Below are 21,256 nucleotides of genomic sequence, written 5' to 3'. Positions count from 1 at the left end.
TAATAAAAAATCGGATGTTTGTGTCCGTCGACGCTGTTCACTCCCGGTCCACACACATCGACAGTGCATCGTCGCAAGTCGTCCGTGCGCATTGTACGAAACGGTCGGCAATATGCAATTTTTGCAAATTGAATATGTTCGAATCGGTCGACCGATGTGTGAGCGTCGCCTTCTCGCTGCGCTAAAATAAATTGGTTTCTTCCTGAGAAATGGAATTCGATCAAAGTCATCTTAACCGGTTGACGGGGCCGGGGTGGGTCGATTCTAGTGAGTGTGTTGCAGATCGCATGCTCGGCGAAGCGATGCGACGTGATAAGGTGGATGTTGATTTGGGTTGGATAATCAACATCCGAATTTGACATGAGTATTGATATTTTGTAGAAAATTATAGTTCCTTCCGTCTTATCTACGTATGTATGTATGTATGTATAGGGAAAGGGCCAAGGAGAGAGATGAGGGGGGGGGGGGCAGACGGTAAAATTTTACTTGGATTATTTCAAGGGTCCACTCCTAAATGGTAAGCGAAGTCTGCAAATTTCCGTCAGCCCAGCGGTTACGAATTCGTCGTGAAAATCCGCCAAAAACACCGAAGTTTTGTTTTTGGTCACTAAATTAAATCTCCCGGGCACAAATTTTTTCTCGGCACTACTGGGAGCTATTATATATATATTTTTTTTATTTTGCAATGTTTTGGTTTTGAATATATTTATTTATATCAACTTATCAAATTCACTACACTGTTGCACTGTTAAATATGAAATGATTGAAGAAGCTATTCACAAATATGAATTATGAATTGTACATTATGTATTTCTGCAACATACATATATCCTTCAGCATGATCAAGTCAAGCAAGTCAAATTTCTTATGTAGATCGTGATTATTTATCAATTATTATACGGTAGCACCGGGTAACACCAAATTTTTCAAATTGAAAAACGCTCATTCAACATATTCGTTGTATGACGGTCCTCGAGCCGGCTACACGCCTCATTGCAATTTCTGAATTTGCGAAATTCGTCTGGTGCAGCTATGTATATATAGCATCAAATATGAGCCATAGTTGGCTTTTGTTTGAACTTAGCTTCTCTTTTGGCGCTTCTCTCTCGTTAGTCATAACAATTAACAACTATTAATAATTAATAAAAAATACTTTTTAGGTGTCACCACCCATAGTGACGCTACTGATTATATTTGACCTCTAAAGAACGAAACTCTAAAAACGAACGAACGAAAACGAAAAGTTGCTTTAGAATGCAGTTTTTAATTTGTCCTTACTCTTGATTTATCTACAATATTTATTAACCACGATAGTTACTAGGCTCTGTCTCCGCGATGATTTGAAAGATTTGTGTTATTTAAATTTAAGTATTGATAGTGTTGTTTTAAGTGTTGCAATATTCTTTTGACTCACTCAATATATGTATACGTATGTATAGGAAAAATCATTGTGCTTTTGAATTGAATTTCCATACCATTCAAAAGGTACCATCACAAATTGACAGTTGCTAAAATGTTTGTCACGATACATACGTCAACTCGTGTAAATTTGGTATCAAATTTGAAATAAAAATTCCTGCTTGATTATTAAAATCGCACTTGTATCAAGCAAATGTACATATCAAAAGTATTGAGAAAGCAGTATATTGGATTCCTGGCTCAGAAGAGGGGAGATTCAGGTTCAACCTTCGACTCTCACCCTACCCGCGAAACAAGAGAGATGGTGAGGGAGTGGGAGGGGCAATAAATGCGGCAAAACATTTTATTATTTATTCCTCGGAGTGACGGGGGCGATATTAAATGTTCGCCGCACATATGGAAATATGTTGTACGCAATTATGTGCGCCAGCATTAATATTGGATTTGTTCGGAGGAAAGGAGGTAGGGAGAGTGAGAGAGAGAGAGAGAGAGAGAGTGGGCCGAAGGGTGAGCCTGTGGAGGCTGTGTGGCGTTTGTCAAGGTGTTGAGGAACATAACGAAGTTGATGGAAGGAGGAACTACATTTAATAAGAGTTCGACATGCCGACAAACTCCCTAGTCTTGATTAACTTTGGATTTGTAAGCGATCAAAGGGAATGTACCAAAATAACGCTGGGCGTTAGTAAAAGTTTGTTACTTTTAAATAAATTTTAATCTTGTGAATATTAGTGTTTTCTTTTGCTAAAATTGCGTATAATGAGTTGTGGTGTACAAATTATCGCATTTTGTGTGAGGCAATTATCAAGTTCACTGAGCCTTTAGAGCACACAGACATCATCTACCGGTAGTACGTATGTAGTAGATATGGGTGGGGTAAGAGCTTTCGTACTGATCGTATTATCTACAATTAGACTAAATATTACGGGGAAATTTGTAGGCCGGAAAGTCTCTCGTAGAGTTTATAGATATCACTTTGTTCGAGAGAAAAAAAATCGTTCTAAAAATATTTTAAACTTTTGTCGATTGCAATAATTTTGCCTAAAAACAAAACTTCAAATATTATTCCTACATACATATTGTCGGTACACTAGCTTTTAGTCAAAAATCCTTGTTTTGAAAAAAAATCTGAAAATCAAGAAGCTTAAAGCTACATATTCTGTGATCTAAATATATCTTTTTTTTAAATTATATATTAAAAACAAATTTAATTCAATTTTAGACTTAAAATTTTCTGTCTGTATAGGTACTGACGATATTTTATTTTATTTTTTACATATATATATATATATATATATATATATATATATATATATATATATATATATATATATATATATATATATATATATATATATATATATATATATATATATATATATATATATATATATATATATATATATATATATATATATATACATATACCAGGAAGGCCTGACAGGTAGACCCCATTGCGCCTTCCTAGACAATTAATTACAAACATTGCAGCATTTTTCTTACGTATATTACTGTATTTTGAAAGGCTGAAGAACACGAAATTAAAATTAATTAATTAATCCATTGAGACATCTATGGATTTAGACTTTTACATACATTTTTACATGAATCAAATTTAGATATTTGTGACAACGGGTAGGATGATTTTACCAATTTGAGGAAAAGTTTCAACAATGAAAATCAGATAAATTGGCAAACTCTGATAACAACGATCGTCTTGGAGTCACAAATATCCAAGTCTATAAGTAGATACATGTAGAAAAAAAATCACTCAATCTTTTAAAAATATTTTGAGCCTTTGAAAGACGGCGACGAACACTACTAGGAACGTTCGATTAATTGTATTGTGTTGTGAACAAAAGCCCAATTAGTAAGCAGACAAGTTTTCGGTTTCTAGGAAACCGTTACGGTAGACAAATTGGTACAAACATGTCTGCCCATTTGTTTGCAGACGTGGTTTGCAGATGTGCGTAATGTACATACTATGTACATACATACGTACTGTCGATAGGTTTAACGTATGATTGGTCACGTTGTCTCCAAGTGTAACAGATTGTCAACCTATGCGTAAAATAACGGGGCATTGAAAAACTGGGTCGAATTGGAATCGGCAACACGGGGATGCGTCTCGCTCCGGACCAGAGAGAGGTGTCGGTGTAAGACTTTTGAGGGAGATCTATCGAGGGAAAAAATGGCGCGTGGGAAAATCCACCGATTGGATGGGAGCGGGGGATGGTCGTAGGTAAAACGTGGGATGTGCGCGCGCGTGGCTGGCGTGTAAATCGAGCCCGATAGATATTAGATGCGGACGTATTGTAATGGGATTTGGCCGGTCCCGGAAGGGTTAAAGCCGATCCGAATATGTTGTGTCGGAGCGAGGCTTCCGCAGACAACTGTTCCATAAACATGTTTCCGTATTTTTCAATCAGAGAGCTGTCAGCCGGCGCTGACGACCCCTGCGCGGCCCCAACTAACGCGCCATCACCTGCACTGCAACACCAAATTGGTTTTCTACCTTCGCCTACAACCTAGACGGAGTGTGAGGGGTGGGGGTTGAAGGGGGGGGGGTGGCGAGGGGCGCGCGGATGAGGATTGGGGTGGAGCAGTGCCGAAATAGCGAATCAAACGCTTATCGATGAAACGTCCGTGGAAAACTCACTTCGAACTGTGATAATATACGGTGCCTATATTGGAATCGTTGACTAATCGATTCGACTCTTTTCTTCCTTTTTTGGACTATTGAATCTTTGATATGTTGTGAGGTGAAGTTATGGAGGAGTATATATGTGCATGGTGGAAATGGTGGGTAAGGTTGTGTTTTTTTATTATTTATTTTTAATTTATACCAGGAAGGCCTAACAGGTAAACCCCAGTGCGCCTTTCTGGCCAGAGACACTGTACATTTGATACAAATAAAAACATATCAATTAACACCTACAGAGACATCTAGGTCAAATTTGTAAATTTCCAGCATTTTATATAATTCAGCGAAATTCGAGACTGCTGAAAACTCGAAATTTTGCGATGAAATGGTAAGGTTGCCAATTTGTTGGAACCGTTTCAATGAAAATTAGATAAATTGGCAAACTCCGATAGGAAAAGATCGATATGGAGTCACAAATTAAAGGTCTGGCCAGCAGAAACCAGTGGGATTTTAACCCGTGACCACATTGTTCAAAGCATTTTATGCAAACCACTAGTCTATTCTGCTGGTTATGTAGTGTCGTTTGGAACTGTCTCAATGTAAGATAAATTGAGAAAATTTTAGTGGAAGTTGAAAAAAATTGAATTGAAAATTGACGGTTCGTGCTGGATATATGTATATAAAAAGACCTTAAAGAGAATAAAATAAAATTTATTCTTTGTTATTAAAAAAGCCTTAATCTGGGATAAATGACAGGCAGCTTAGATTATTCACCACTATTGTAATTTTTTTTGGTTTTAAATTTTTTCTCTCATTTATATTTTATCTTATGTACATCCACTAAGTGAGCCGATATATGTATGTATGTATTTGAATAAGTCCACTTTTCTTCATTTCAAGAAATATTTCGCTAAACTGGTGGCCTGTAATACGTTTATTCTGCTTTTCCGAGATTCTGGACATATCGAATTAAAAGAAGCGATAGCAATTTGTTAATTGAGTCAAACAGAAATAGTGTTTTTGGAATTGAAAATTGAACTTCCGCCACTTTAACAGCTCAAATTAAATCTTTGAATTACGTCTGCTACTCCAGAAAAAAACAGTGAACTTGGATATCTGAGGATTTGATATTTAATTCATTTATTGAAGTTTGAATCTATGTAAATCTATTAATTCTTGTATGAAGTTTGTAGGATTTAAAAACACACACCCTGTGTTGACGGCCTTTGAATTAAGTTTTATTAAAAACACACTATGGGCCGTAAACACGAATATGTTTACGGCCCATAGTGAGTAAATTTAGTTCCAGTACGTGAGCATTCTATCATACATACATATATACATATATGTATGTATATGTACGTGATTATAACCAGTAATAAATAATTAATCTAAATATTAATTTGAACATTTGCATACTTTGTATGTGTTACTTTCGTTCATAATGCACAATGTTCCTATTGAATTGTTGATATGTACTAATATTTTTTTGTAAGATGATTAGGACATATGTATAGCAGGTTCGATTCAATCCGAAAATGGTTTCCTTCGCTCCTACGAAACTCCTCAATTATTCTAATGCCCTTCCTATTCGATACGCATTAACCGGATTGCAATCGGTTCGAAATAGATAGAGAATGGCGCGAGGGTGAGAGGGCTTATCGTCGATCTAATCATTTCACAGTGTGATGGTATGGCGTTTGGCGCGTTACGAGGGGGTGTTGGGGGGGTGTTGGCTGGTCACTCGTGTGCGCCCGCTCGTGTGTGTGTGCGGTCGTTTTAGGGTTACGAGTGAAGACTATGTATATATGTACCTCCAGCCTAATACACCGGTGTTTCCGGCTTCATTTCCTGGCTGGCGGATATAGCGGGGCGGATATTGGCTTCAGGGCCGGCCCTGACACCTGAGGATGAAGCTTCAGGATCCTGGGCGGTAGCGAGGAGGATGTGCCAGGACATCTTTTTGAAATGCTACGGTATTACAGTCGCGGCGCGCGGGTGAAAATTATTATTGAACTTTATCCATATATGTACATACATATTTACATATGTAAGCGTGGAATATCTTGTTCGGCAGAATATAAATTTCAAATAATTTTTAAGAATCAGATTTTACGTCATTTTATGTATGGTGGAAGACATTTTTAAATAAGTTTTCCTGTGTGTCACGATTGATCGATATTGTGTATGTGGTATGCAAGGTTGAGTCATATTTTCGAAACCACGTGTTGATTATGTGGTGTAATTGATGTGTCAAAAGGGTATTCGTGATCTTGTTTGAAAAGTTATTGATATTGTATAATCGCCTGTCTCTTTGCCGCCCCCCCCCCCCCCCTCCTCCGTACTTTAATTTAAATATTTATTACCTTTACCCGCAAAACGGTCTCGTCGTCTTGTGCAGGTGTATGTGAGTGAGGTGTATCTGCAACAAGAAAATTTATTTATGAATATTTTAAAATATTTATATACATATTTTAAATTAAGTCATTTGAATTCAGTTGATCAAATTAAGTCATTTGAAGTTTCCGAGAATATGAAAGTTCACATTTAAATATTGTAATTTATTACGGACGGGTTTATTGAATAATGTGCATAAATAAACTCAATTTGTCGATTAAAAGCTTTTACTATATATTATGTATCATCAAGACGTTCTTGACGCAAAATTAAAAAAAAAAAAATAGCATTTAAAAAAAACTTCATTGATAAAAGATAATGGATGCATTATGAATTAAGACCTAGTGGAGCGAATAAAGAGTCTGAAATTAATGACGGCATGGGTTTTAAAAACGCTCGAATAGCTCGAAGATAATGTACATATACGAAAGGTCATGTATGCTTTGATGGATTCAAAAAAATGTAGGTCAAAAAAATTCAATATAGATTTTGTTTTTTATTTTTATTCAATCAATCATGCCCTCTTCTAACAGATTGCTCTAACGCAAAGAGTGTGCTTTATATGTAGATTAAGAATTATTAATTATATATACAGGTGTATACCCATTTATTTACATAAACACGATATTGTGCAGAGGTATTGCATACAAGGAGTATAGAGTTCTATACATACAAGGCAAGATACAAAAATCGATTAACATCCACAGAGGACATCCATCTATGGACAAATTTGTGGCATTTATTTATACAAATCAGCAAAAATCGAGATGTTGAATAACTCGAATTTTTTGCGAGAGATAGGACACAGTTGCCAATTTGTCGGAACCGTTTTAATGAAATTGGATAAATTGGCAAACCCTGATAGGAAACGATCGACCTTGGAGTCATATATATACAAGGTCTGGCCAGCAGCCCATACCAGGGATAGAACTCATAATTGAAAGAATTATATGCTAACCATTGATGAATGTAGACTAAATTTTTAAAGACCAAATGATATGATTGACAATGTTGTTGATGATGGTAAGAGGTACCATGGAAAAAATCAAGGTTAGGTTGGGCTAAAATTTGTATATGATCTCGGCAAACTCACATCGGCAGAATACTAAATACGAAATTGGAATTGCGGATAAAGTAAAATTTTGTATTATCCGAGTTAGAGTCACTGGTTAGATTGGTTATTACGCCGTACTTTAAATGAATCAAGTGTGGTTTAAAAATATTTATATAATATTAGATTAATTTTATAATAAAATAAACGGTCAATCAGTATGCATAAATCATGAATAATTTATCAATCTTAGAATAGTTAGTTTGCAGTGTAACGTTTTTTCGATGGGAATAATGTGATTGAGGTAATTTTGATGCAGTCGATAATTATAAAAGTTCATCCATTATTGCGGCAAGCGGGATGGGGTCGAGGATGTCAGGATGTGGGATAAGGGGTGGCGGTTGTGGATGGGAGGGATAGGGGGCGGCGAGAGGAACCGGATGTGGGTGGTTGGGGGGGTGGTTGGGTGCGGAAGGGGCCGAGGGTCGGGGGAGGACAAGCTCGCGGGCCGGTCGCGTGTCAGCCGCTAACTTAATTAAACTCGCAGTGAAACTTAATTTCCGGCCGAGGCGTTTAATATTGAATCTTATTAAGATTAAAAAAAGCAGAATATTACTTGCCGCCCTTCGGTTCTTCGCCCTCTACCCTCTACCCCCTCTACCCCCCTCCGCGTACCGTCATCGGCGAGGGGTGGAAAAGGCGCGCTCGGAGGGTTAACAAAGGTTTGATTGATAGATGCAACTCGCCGCATTTTAACGTAAAGTGAAAACGGTCGAAAGCAATTGGCCAAATGGATGCATTCGAAATTCATTAGTTTCGTATTGTTCGTACCGAGTACGTTTTCACGTTTGTGGTAGATTTATACATGTCCGGAACTGACTCTTATGCTATTGCTTCTTGAGCAGTTAGCCCTTTTGTTTCACTTTTAATGATCCTAAGCTACATATATGTATATGTTACAGTTGTAATATATTTTGACTAGTTAGAATATATTCCAACTAACCTGGTACTAACTACCGTTATAGTTGAAGTGTAATATATTTTGATTAGTTGGAATATCTATATTCCGTCTAACCCACGCAAGTTGATTCATATGGCGAATTACATTCCAATTAGTCAAAATATATTACAACTGAAAATACAGTTCAACTACAAGTTGGTACCAGGTAACATGGAGAGGTAAGGTTTTCGAGTAAACGTCGATTGACTATTAAATTAATTTGAAAAGGCACATTTTTGTTTTGAGCATATTATTTCAGTACAATTACCTTTATTCGAAATACCTAGCAATTATTAACGCATTATTGAATTCTAAAGCATTTGTAATAATATCAGAACTGTTAAAACTCAACTGTTACATTACAACGGGCGCACATAGTTGAAAGTGTATTAGCGAATTGTATTATTTGTATTTGGCATTTTTCAAGAAAACTATCCATTTGTATGGTTTGAGTTTTGAAATGACCTTTAGACCTTTTATGATTTATTTGTTAATGGTGTTGCAACACCTAATAACCAAAAAACGAATTTTTTTCCTCTGATTTTTCTATTATTTTTACATCAAAACAAATAATAAACAACTTAATACATTTAATTATCAAGAATATGAAATTATGCAATCAAATCATTGAAATGTCTGGTAATAAAGAAGGGAAATAAGAAGTGGTTCAGGATGGAATGCATTTAAATTCCGCATTCAAATCTAAAATGCCACAGTGAAGACGTAACTATGGATGCGAAACTTAGGCACTGAATGCCAGAATGCTACATGAAGTCCAGTGTACTTAAAGAAATGCGGAACGCCGTACGATTGGCATAACGAGAAGAGGTAGAAAACAGAATACCTGGATTTAAAGTATGACAAAGGTGGTTGATAAACTGGTGAGAGTAAAAATATTGAAATAGCCGGGTCACGTAGCTTTAAAACGGACGAAAAAAGTGCTCGAATTTACCGGAGAGAATGTAAAAGGGTGCAAGGAAGGCCTCGGCGGAGATGGGTGGATGAAATCAGAAAAATATGTGGGATGAGTTGGATGAGAGTTGCTCGAATGGAAGCGTGTTGGATAGGTTCATTAGTGGATGGCAAATGGCTGTGATTGATGATGATATATTGGTATTGTATCACAATCCTTATAAATTTATAAATACAAATAGTATAGTAGGTTATATTTAGGGTTTAAAATGAGGTATCACAGTTTTTATTTCAGAAAAACATACAAACACACGTTGAGCTTTGTATGAACAGGTTTTTTCTTTTATGCATACTGTGTGACACATATGGTATTAAACTTGTATATATTACATACATATTTATATATGTATATGTATGTAAATATATAAAAAATAAAGGATGTTTTTTCCCAATTTGACGACGAACCGTTTCAAAAATGAAATCAGATAAATTAAAATCTGATAGGAAACGATCAACTTGGAGTCACAAGCATTGAAATCTGACCAGTGGCACTACAGATAATACTCGAAATAAATTCTTTCAATCGAGGTCATTCCAGGGCTTGAGCCCGGGAGCCTCTCGGTGGTTAGCATTAACGCAACCACAGACCAATGCTGCTATGATTTTTAAAATCAAAATTTGTCATTTGATATATATGTATGTATGTATATACTTAAGTGGAAGTATATGTACATATTCATTTGTATGTATTATAATATAGAATAAAATAATATATAAGTGAGTCAACATATTGCTTTACTTAAATGTAAAAGACGTTGAATTTAGACCGATTGGTTTATATTACTTAAATGAAAACACGAATGTGTGTGACTTTTCATTTATTAAATTGCCCGTATAATATAAAAAGTGTGAATGAATTCTGAATACAGTTTTCGGAACACCCGGTGTGTAAATGGAATTGCGTGAGTTGCCGATAGAGTGAATTAAATTAGGAAAACAGTTCGTGGGACCGTTTTATTATAAAACGAGAAATTTTCCAATGTTTACTTTTTAGCAGTGGAAAAGTCTCACAACGTGCGCGCGCGCGGCGAGACTTTTTAGACAAAAACGCGCGTAAATAAGCCGTTAAATAATTGCTTTATTATTATTGAACTGTTGTGAAAATATGGCGGAGGCGTTATAATCGAAATTCGACACGGCTTTTATTTTTTAATCCGCGACTCGACTGGCGGGTGCAACAAGGGATGTTCGCGTCTCTGTCGCACTCGCGCGTCGGGATGCGGGAGTGAGCAAGACGGGGTTAGGGCCAGCCGACTAATTGAATTTAACGAATAAAATCCAATCACTCCGATTCTTTATTATTCAAGATCCAATTTGGATAAAGGCTGACTTGGATGTGGAAACAGCGCGCCACCGAGGAACGGGGAAGTCGGCGATGGTTCTCAAACATACTCGCGCCCGCCCCCTTCCCCATCCCCGTCTCATATCCCTCCACCCCTATCAATTTACTCGAACGCCACTCAAAAATGATTCAAATCAATTCATAATTCAATCGGCCGAATGGAATCGTGAAAATTTTTCTGTGAGCGAATGAATTCACTACGACATACATATGAACATTGTATATGTATATGTAGGTATAACCTTTTTATGTTAACCTTTAAATGGCACCCCTCCCCCCCATTAAAAAAATACTATTTTGTTCTCTACAGATTAAAAATTATTAGATACTTCGAAAATTGTTTATATTTGCGAATGTTTTGGACAAACCTCCTAAAACTCTTTCGATTGCTTTGAAACTTTGCCATTTTGCGAGGTTCGGCCCCCGATAGAGATTTAAACTGTGTCCGCTAAGGCGATAGTGAAATATAATCGTAATAAACATGGTTAAAAATTCAAAAAATGTCTACTACTACGTTCGTGTGATTGCCCATGCATGTTTGACTTTTCGCCCCTCCCCTTCGTTTTGTCAGACTTTAATTGTTTAAGCGCCTATAATCTTTTCACACTATATCTTGTAAAATTTGCATTAAAGACTCTCATATATATATATATATATATATATATATATATATATATATATATATATATATATATATATATATATATATATATATATATATATATATATATATATATATATATATATATATATATATATATATATATTTTATATGAGTGGCAAAAAAAAGTTTATATAAAATGAAATGGGAAATGCCAACGCGTCCCCATTTCGCCCACATTTTTTGACGTCTCTATTTTTATTATTTGTTTATTTTTATATAATTGTGCAATACATAGAATTCTTAAAAATTGACTTCTTTAAAATGAGTAATGCATTTCATTTCAATCTCAATCTCATTTCAAAATAATATTATTAATTTTTCAGAACTTTCTTCTAAAATTTTGTTTTTATAAGTCAAAATTACATATATAAATTGAGCCACAGGCAAATTTCTTTTGAAATGTAAGAACTTTGTTTAACTAGATTACAATATTAAAGTATCTAAAAATAGTGACGATGCTTTTCATCAACCCCTTTGCCAAATTATACTCGTATAAAGTACTTTTAATCGTAGCTTTAGATACTTTTGTAGATCAGTATTAGATAGTAGCCTTGGATAAGATGGTAAAAACAGATCTTCTGGCAGGATAGGAGAGTTTTAAACAAAATTTGGCAATATCAAATACATATGTACATACATATGTATGTATAAAAGTCATGCTATAATTGTAAAATCATTGTGCTTTGTCACATTCAGCAACTAAAATCGATAGAAGAAGTAGAAAAATAAGTTTGTTCAAGAGAATTTACTACGAAAAAGACACAACGAGCATGCTTCAGTAAATTTTCATTGTCTGCTTAAAGAGTTAAAAATGTACTAAGGAAGAAAGGAATGAGAAGTTAGGAGTTTGGTGAAGTGGTTGGTACAAATTGTGAATGCGACTTAGTTTTTATACATTAACAATTTTTTTACACTGGTTGTCGTATAGTAGTTGAAACCATTAAGGTAGTTAAATAAATTCTAGAAACTGATTGGAAGAAAAATGTATATATTTAGAAAAAAGTCTACAGTGTTTGTACGAAGGTTCCATTGTGTACTCGTATGTATGTATTTATGTTCCATACAAACAGATGTCTGGTTCAAGAGTTATCTCGTGACCTTCCCCCCCTTCTCCCACACAGTGTCAATTAAACGTAACAACCTTTTAAAGCAATAAAGCTTAGCTCAATTTGAATAAAAAAAATTTAGATCCCGACAAATTCAATCTGTTTTCGCCGGCAGCTTTCCAACGGGCCGTCGAAAGCTTTTCCCGCTTTTCGCGACAAGCTTTTTGTCGAGAGGCCAACTTTTACCCGGCTCACCCTCTCTCGCTCATTCTCTATCCTTTTCCCTTTCCGTTGTTCGTCCGTCCATTGTCGGCGAACTCTCGGTCTCAATTCACAACTGAAAAACTTCCCGTCCATCTGAATTAATTCGAAGGTAATAAGTAATTAATGCTGAACGGGAGGATGGGCACTCTTTTCACGTCGACGAGCTATGTATAATACAATATATATGTACATACATATGTATGTTTGTACGTGCGACCTTTTTCCTTCGGCGAAATAAATTACAACACTTTTAATTGGACTTGTTCCTTTTAACGCGCATTCCTTTTTTATTATACATTCTCTTGAACGAAAATAAGATGGTTGGGGGGGGGGGGGGGATTTTTGGTATTAAACGACTTATAATCGGGTCAATATGGCCCCGAAATCGGTTTACTCGCGTAAATCAAGACGATTGCCGGGTGTATGTACAAGCAACGTGCAAAATAATTATACAGACTGTTTGATCAAAAGGTTTCGGTGAAGCGCTTCTCGTCCTCATTGAGTGTTGTAATCCTCCCCTGTCTCCCCCACAAATCCCAACCGTTCTCCCACCCACCCACCCTTTCACTGTCTGCGCTTCAGCCACCTCTGTCCGACGATTTCACAAGTTTTTCGCCTCTTTGGTTTCAATTTAAGCCCACAAGATCTCTCGACCGTTACCATACTGCGAAACGATCTCAATTGAACCTAAGTGATATTACTCCGTTTTCAGACAAACGTATATATACATATATATATATATATATATATATATATATATATATATATATATATATATATATATATATATAAGTATATATATGTATAAGTATGCAATGTCGGATTGTCTTGATTATTTACTATTTAATAACAAAAGCATCTAAGCATTAATTTAAAGCACGACAAATTTAGTAAATACATACATAGTTAGGTATATGATACTAAAATTACACATCTTTATATAATAAGTCCATGACGACATGGCTGATCAAGTAAACGCACAATTAAATCTTTAATGAAATTGGGAGAAAAGTTTGGTCTTTTCTAATTATAGGTCACTTGAATATGTCTCGCTTTTCGGTGACCCAAGTTAGTCTCTTTATAATTGTATGTACATACATATGTACCATATATCCTGAGAAATTCCACTATCTATATTATTACTACATTTAAATGATAGTAAATGGGAAAATAACCAGCAACATAGCTCAGTAGTTTGTAAAATAATTTATTCCGAGTATAAAATGCAGTGCTGCTAGTCAGACTTGGATATTTATCACTCCAAGTAGATCGTTTCCTATCAGAGTTTGCCAGTTTATCTGGTTTCATTGATGAAACCATCCTATTGACGTCTCCACTATTGAATATTATTTCAAAATAAATTTATATATGTATGTACAAGTTTAATACATTATAATGGGGAATGACATAATGGGGAAATATAAAATAAAAAGGTTGGTTTTTATATTAATATTTAAAACTTTCATCACCCAGAGTAAATACCAGGCGATTCAGACAGGAAAAATATATGTACTCCACTTTCAAAAGAATCTCATATTAAGCTGATACAATAAAAGTTTGAAGAAGTTGATGTATTTGAATTAATTTAAATATGAGATGAGGGGCGAGAGGTGCCGCGACCCACGGTTGAAGAGTCGCGTGCACCCCCGTGCGTTAAATTATTGCTTATCACGTCCCGGGCCGGTTTATTTGTAAGGTGCTTACGCCGGGAAAACAATTTTCACTCTCCACTTGTTTATAACGCCACTTAAGGGGGTGAGAGTGGGAGGCAGCGAACGGAGAGGGACGAGGGTTGGGGGATCAACAACTATGTTGATTGAATTTTATACGCCAGCCCCACACTGTGGTTCCATTTTCTCCATAATTAAAAACGATAAAGTGACGGTAGTTACTATCGCGATGTAAATGTTTGGTTATATTCCGATAAGCGCTTTCAATTCATGGAAAAAAGGGAACGCGAGCACGTTAGTCATTTTTCTAAATCACTGACTCTTTTGGAGGAGATATGAGTGGAGGCGCTAGTTTCGGTTAGTGGAAAGTGAAATAAGAATATTATCTGTTCATTTTATTGATAGTTATTTTTGTAGAAAAATAAGGGAGAAGTCCAGAAATTATTTTCCTGAAATTGTATACTGGTATAGATTAAACATTGAACAAGAACACCATTGTGGGCATAAAGTTTTCGACAAATTGTTTTTAAACTTCAAGATTCAAATGAAATACATACATATAATGGTGCTATTTATCTTGCGAGAACAATAAATAAATTTGTATAAATGTTTTGATATCTGCAGTTTCATTATCTGTACAATACATGTACGTACATATGTATGTAAATATGTATGTAAAAGCGAACTTATTTATTTATTTATTTAATTTATTTTTTTAAAATAATAACAACAATAAAATGACCAGTGTGACCTGACAGGTTGCCCCAAAGCGTCACACCGGATTTGGTAACAGTAAAAATAAAATTAGCCGGAAAGTGGTCATGGGTTCATTCCCCGACCCGGTGCTGCTGGTCAGACCTTGGATATGTGACTCCAAGTTGATCGTTTCCTATCGGAGTTTGCCAATTTATCTGATTTAATTTGAGTTTATAACATAACAAATTTTCTGATATAATATACAAAAAAATGCTATCCACTCGAATTATTGAATTATCGTATTATCGAATTTGTGCGTAGATGTTTCTATTTATTTATTTTATACAAGTATACGCCCATTTTTTTTATTAACAAGACATGTATTGTCAACTGTTGTAAGTGTTATTAAAGGCTAATTAAACAAGCATCGATCAACAAAACTCATAATATATACATCTATGAACATATTGTTACAGGATTTTCAAATATCAACAAATAATGAGATGCTGAAAATCTAGAAATTTGCGAAGAATAGGACAGGATTGCCAATTTGTTGGAACCGTTTCCAATAAAATTAGATAAATTGGCAAAATCTGAAAGGAAACGATCGACCTTGGAATCAAATATCCAAGTTCTGACAAACAACCAAGCCAGGGATAGAACCCGTGACCACACAATCGAAAGCATTACATGTTAATGATTGATCTACATATGTATGTTGCTGGTTAAACATAATTATTTATCGACGTTTGTAATTGGCCAGGAAGGCGCATCGGGGTTAACCTGTTAGGCTTCCTGGCATATATGTTCATATGTATATGTATACATATGTAACTACATATGTTTAAAAATAAATAAATATTTTTCAAAATTAAAGCGATTAAACTAAAAACGTAAATTCAAAAAAGATGCAGATTAAAATGAATAAAAAATTCTCAAATGGTTTGATCCATTAGGTCAAACTAAGTCAATTTGCTCCATTAGCTTATTCGTAAATAAAAAAATAAACATCGCCATTTTATTAAATTATCAAAACGGTAAATTTAACCTAGGTGCATTTAAATGTATGAAATATCCATACGTACATACATACATACAAAAGAGCGTGTTAATATTTTTTATACAACGTACGTACATAGTATCTGGTATTTTAATTGCTCGCCGGTAATTAAGAGAGCAGATAGATATTATTAGAAATTCGCACAGAAATCGAATTCGTTTTTGCCATAATTGACGTAGATGTATCGAGTGCATTATAATTTCGCACGGTGTGCGCGCATATTAAATAACGATAACAACGACTCTACACACATTCTATTATTTATTATAGGAACCAGGTAGGTATGTACGCGTGTGTATGTATGCGTTTTATATTAATTAATAATAATCGTGTGGTATCGTGCGAACTTGCAGCTCGTTTTAATTAACGTCGAAGAATGGATAATCAACGCGAATAAACCGCGATCGACGAGGTGCGCCGGAAACAATGGGTTAACCGGTTTTTATTTTCGCGAGGCGGGAAATTGCGGACGATGGGTATAACGAACGCGTCCCGCTTATAACGAGCTCGCGCACCGATATTGCGAGAGTTAATTCGCTATATTGTTTTCGATGAAAGCCCCCCGCTCGAATGACCAGGGCCGGACGCGCGCATAAATCGCGCTAAATGAAATTCAACGTTGCACTCTATGCTGTGTGGGTGTATGGGGTGGGGAGGGAGGGGAGGGGGCTATCACATTATTCAGGGATGAATTCTAAATTGGGTGGTATTTGATGGGAATTATCAACGAGAGTGTGTGTTTAATGAGACTGAAAGTCGGGAAATTTATTAGAAATATTCGGTTTTGTCTGACTCAATATTGTTATTAAGGCGTTTCTATATGTTATTTTAATTGTTTTGTATATCATAAATTGTTGTTTCATTTTACCACATATGTGTCATAGCAGCTTGTACCAAAGTGATACCTGCAGCCAAATTTTTATGTACTAAATACCGAACACATTCTACAATGTGAGTATATTTAACAATCAATTCGGATTTAAGAGAAACGAAGAGGGAAGGAAGGATGCCGATTTTATTAGATTCGTCATAGGAATTAAGTTAGATCAAATGGCAAACTCTAGCAGGAAACGATTGATCTGGATTTAATAACCATCCAGATTTTTCCAGCAATGTATATAAATCGAATATTTACTCGATTCCGGTGTGGATTTGAACTTCCAACCTCTTTACTGGTAAACAATGGCTTAAACAGTGAGCTACGTTGTGGCTTTTGAAATATAAATAGAGACATTGGTACATATGTATGTACCTATAGATAATGTAAAAATATTTTAGATTCCTTGAAATAATCTATGTAATACATATAAAGCTTGTTATTTTTGAAAATGTTATTTTTTGTCATCATTTGTCATTCAATGTATGTAAAACAAATGCGATATACATATGTATATGTTTGTATATAAGATAATAATCCGACATATTTTTCATCAAGTGACAATATGTAACAATATGCTGTAGGTACACGGTGGTTGCGTTAATGCCTGAGAGGTTCCCTACTGAGGTTAACTACTGATAGGTTCCCGGTTCAAGCTCGAGATTGACCTTGATTGAAAAGAATTTATTCGGAATTATTTCTGTAGTGTTGCTGGTTACGCTTGGATATTTGTGACTCCAAGTCGATTGTTTCCTATTAGAGTTTACCTGTCTGATTTCATTGTTGAACGGTTCCTAATAAAATTGGCAAAACCATTCCACCACTATATATGAATAATACATATGAATATGATTCCAAAATATCTATAAATTTATAAATTTATGTACAAGTTTACGGTCTCCGTGACGAGCCAGAATGTTAAATTACAGAAAACGCAAATATCGGAAGGCTTTTTTTGCGCGAGCAGGATACAACAGGAACAAGAGGAACAGGCTTTTCCTCCCGTATTAATGTGCGCGCGCAGAATACGGGAGGAAAAGCCTGTTCCTCTTGTTCCTGTTGTACCCTGCTCGCGCAAATTAAGTGAGTATGTACGTGAGTATGTACCGTTTACCATGCACCCTTTTTTATCTTTCGATTTTCGATCTTTGCCTACCGATATTTGTGTTTTCTGTAATTTAACATTCTGGCTCGTCACGTAGACCCACAAGTTTAATACCATGGTGTCGCTCAGGGGCAACCCGTATTGGTATCATGGAAAAATATTAATTTTAAAATATTTTAATTTCATACATTGAGGTTATGAATGAGTGTGACAATTTTATTTAATTTTTTATATTGATTAATGTCAACAAAATGGTGTGTTTTCAAATCTCCCTAAATTTGATTCAAATCAATTTTGCGCGTTATCTCGTTCACCTAGTGGCGAATTGAGCGACCCCTTTTCGCGTTTAAACGCGGCTGAAAAAGCAGGGGAGGTTTGTAGTCGAGAGAGAGAATAGTAGGGGGAGGGTTGGCTGGGGGGGAGGGGTGCCTGTGAAGACAGACTCACGCTCGCTTTCTAAAGCCGCTGTCAGTGTCATTGTTACTTTATCTTTTATTTACTCCCAGCTTCGAGATCCAATCTTCCATTACATTACACCGTCTATCCTGTTCACTCGCTGCCATCCGACCAAAAAGCGCCACCAGATCACGCCAACGACGAGACAAGAAATTTTCGTTCGTCGAAGCACACATTTTTTCGATCGATCTATGTGTATTGGTATACTGCGAAATATTTTCCCATCGAGCGGCACCGCGACGATTTGCTTTTATCTTTTGTTTTGGGAATCGTGAAAAATGGTACAGTGCACGTATGTACATAATTCGTAAATAAAACACCGTCTGAAATAATGTACACTTTCAAATAGTGTGCTGTATCTTTTCGACAGGTAAAATACTAAAGACTAAATTGTTGCCATAGGATTTGTCGATTTTGTTAGCTTGCGGCGTATGGTGATTTTATTATCATTGTCGATTTAATCCTATGAATTGATTATTTGAATGTAACTGTTTGCTTGCAACCTGTTGCTTCGTTCTCTATGAACTTTCACCTCTCGAAATAAAAGTAAAAAAAAAACATATCTAATTATTGTTTTCATACGCTGATTGTGTCCATTCTTGAATCGTACTTACATATGTACATATGTATGAGCCATTATATTCGAACGTGGCATAAGTCCACTATTCTTCATTTCGAGAAATATTTCGCTAAACATTAAATATAATGTTTTGCATTTAACAACATTTAAACGTACTGGTTTCCTGTAATACGTTCTGTTCTGTTTTTCCGATATACTGGAAATATCGAATATAAATAAGTGATTACAATGTGTGAATTCAGTCAAACAGAAGTTGTGTTTTTGGAACTAAAAATTGGTCTTCCGCTATTTTCAAATATAACGGCTCATATATAAAATAAATGTTTTTATGCATATCCGCGATTTACGGCCACAATTTTCTGTTTAGTATCATTAAATACGGTATATTATCTCAAGGTACGCTCTCTAGCAGATTTCTGCAGGTCTCGTGTTCGTGAAGCTTCGTGAAGCCTGGATCGAAGGGCTTCCAAAAAATAAAACACCCGGGCGAGTGTGTTTTCGAAATACACACATATTTTATTTTATTATATACATGGCACATCATATGTGCCATGACAGGAATTAATTAGGAATTTTTTTACATAAGTACTAGAATTTTTTCAAACATAACAGTGCATGGAATACAAATGATACATCTATGGACAATCTACAAAATTTGTGAGAAATACATTATGTAGGTAGCATTTATAAGATTCGACAAATTCAAGATGCTAATAACTCGAATTTGTGAGAAACTGAGGGGGATGATACAATTAAGTTAGAAAAATTCTGTGATTTCGCCAGTAGCGTATTTGGCCAGGACTCGAACCCACGACCTCTCTACTGTTATGCAATAGATCTACCAGTGCACTACGCAGTGGTTATATGTATGTATGTATCTATGATCAAAAAATTTAGTAAACCAACTCACAATAGTCAAGCTTAAGCTGTAACTTTATTGTTGCTTAAGGGTTTGGATCTCGGAGTCAAAATACCCCTACATAAACTTTCACTCAATCGGGTGAAACGATAGGTACATTTACTCTACGTACTGTAAACAACATCTAATCTACTATATAAAGATACATTTTCGTTTGTTTGTTCCATATGTAAATTTACAGTTTTCAATTTAGAACTACCATATTTGTTATATCTCATAGTACCGTGACTTATGTATATTGCAGATCGTAGACGGTTTTGGAGGGGATTTTCTGAAAAATAGTTAGCATCATGAATGGCTGTTTATTTTGTAGTTTGCTGTAGAAAACATAACGGATTGATTAAGAATCATCGATAATCGGTTGATTTAGTATTGTCTGTATAAAAAAGCCGTTAAATATGTAGTTCGAGGGTCGATTGGGTTCGTCGTGTCGTTGAATTTTGCAGTCGGGATCGATGCTATTTCAGCAAGTCACGTTGTCAGAATCGAGGTTAGGTTAGGTACATTCGATGTGAATTCCGTCGAAGATGCCATGTCGGGAATTCTCACGGTTCGTCTGACGAAACAGTGAACCAAAGCAATAATGTCCGAAGAACGGCAGACTTTTAAGACGTTAGGTACGAAATTGGATGTCGCACATACATATGCTATTTATCCTCTCGCTCGAACTTCGGATTAAAACGTCTGCTTCGTATCAAAAGTTTAAGTGCGCTTTAGACTAAATTGCCTTATCTGCTTTGTGTTCGTAAAACAATGAGCGAAGCAATTAGTCGAAATTGAACGTCTGCTTTCGAGATGATAAACAGATCAACGTTATTAATTTTTTTTAATTCGAAAAAAATTGCGAAATCGTATTGTATGCTGTGAGACGTCGTTTTCACGATCTTTTCAATTGTTGGATTTGGCGCTAGAATGTTTTGGTGCAATAATCGTTACTTATAATGATAGACAAAATATTTTTTCGTATAATTGAAAAAGTGCCCGCATCGGAATTTCGTGCGTGAAGATAATGCAAGTGAATAGGAATAAATTCTATTAATTACACGTGAAGAAATAATTAACAAGCTTAACAAGAAAAATAATAATTACACTTTGGT

General features: G+C 35.5%; 1 protein-coding gene across 2 annotated transcripts in view; it reads right to left on the bottom strand.

Moving 5' to 3' along the window:
- LOC143916007 (LIM domain only protein 3-like) overlaps positions 1-21,256 on the bottom strand; it is a 121,760-nt gene that overhangs the window by 60,869 nt on the left and 39,635 nt on the right. For both annotated transcript variants that reach the window (XM_077436861.1, XM_077436860.1), the window contains exon 2: positions 6,427-6,482. The gene's annotated coding sequence lies outside the window, so the exon portion shown is untranslated. The remainder of the gene's footprint in view (positions 1-6,426; positions 6,483-21,256) is intronic.

The sequence above is a fragment of the Arctopsyche grandis genome, chromosome 8 (assembly GCF_051622035.1).
Source record: "Arctopsyche grandis isolate Sample6627 chromosome 8, ASM5162203v2, whole genome shotgun sequence".
NCBI lineage: Eukaryota > Metazoa > Arthropoda > Insecta > Trichoptera > Hydropsychidae > Arctopsyche > Arctopsyche grandis.
The sequence above is the reverse complement of the archived record's forward strand: the minus strand, read 5'-3'. Positions and strand labels throughout refer to the sequence as shown.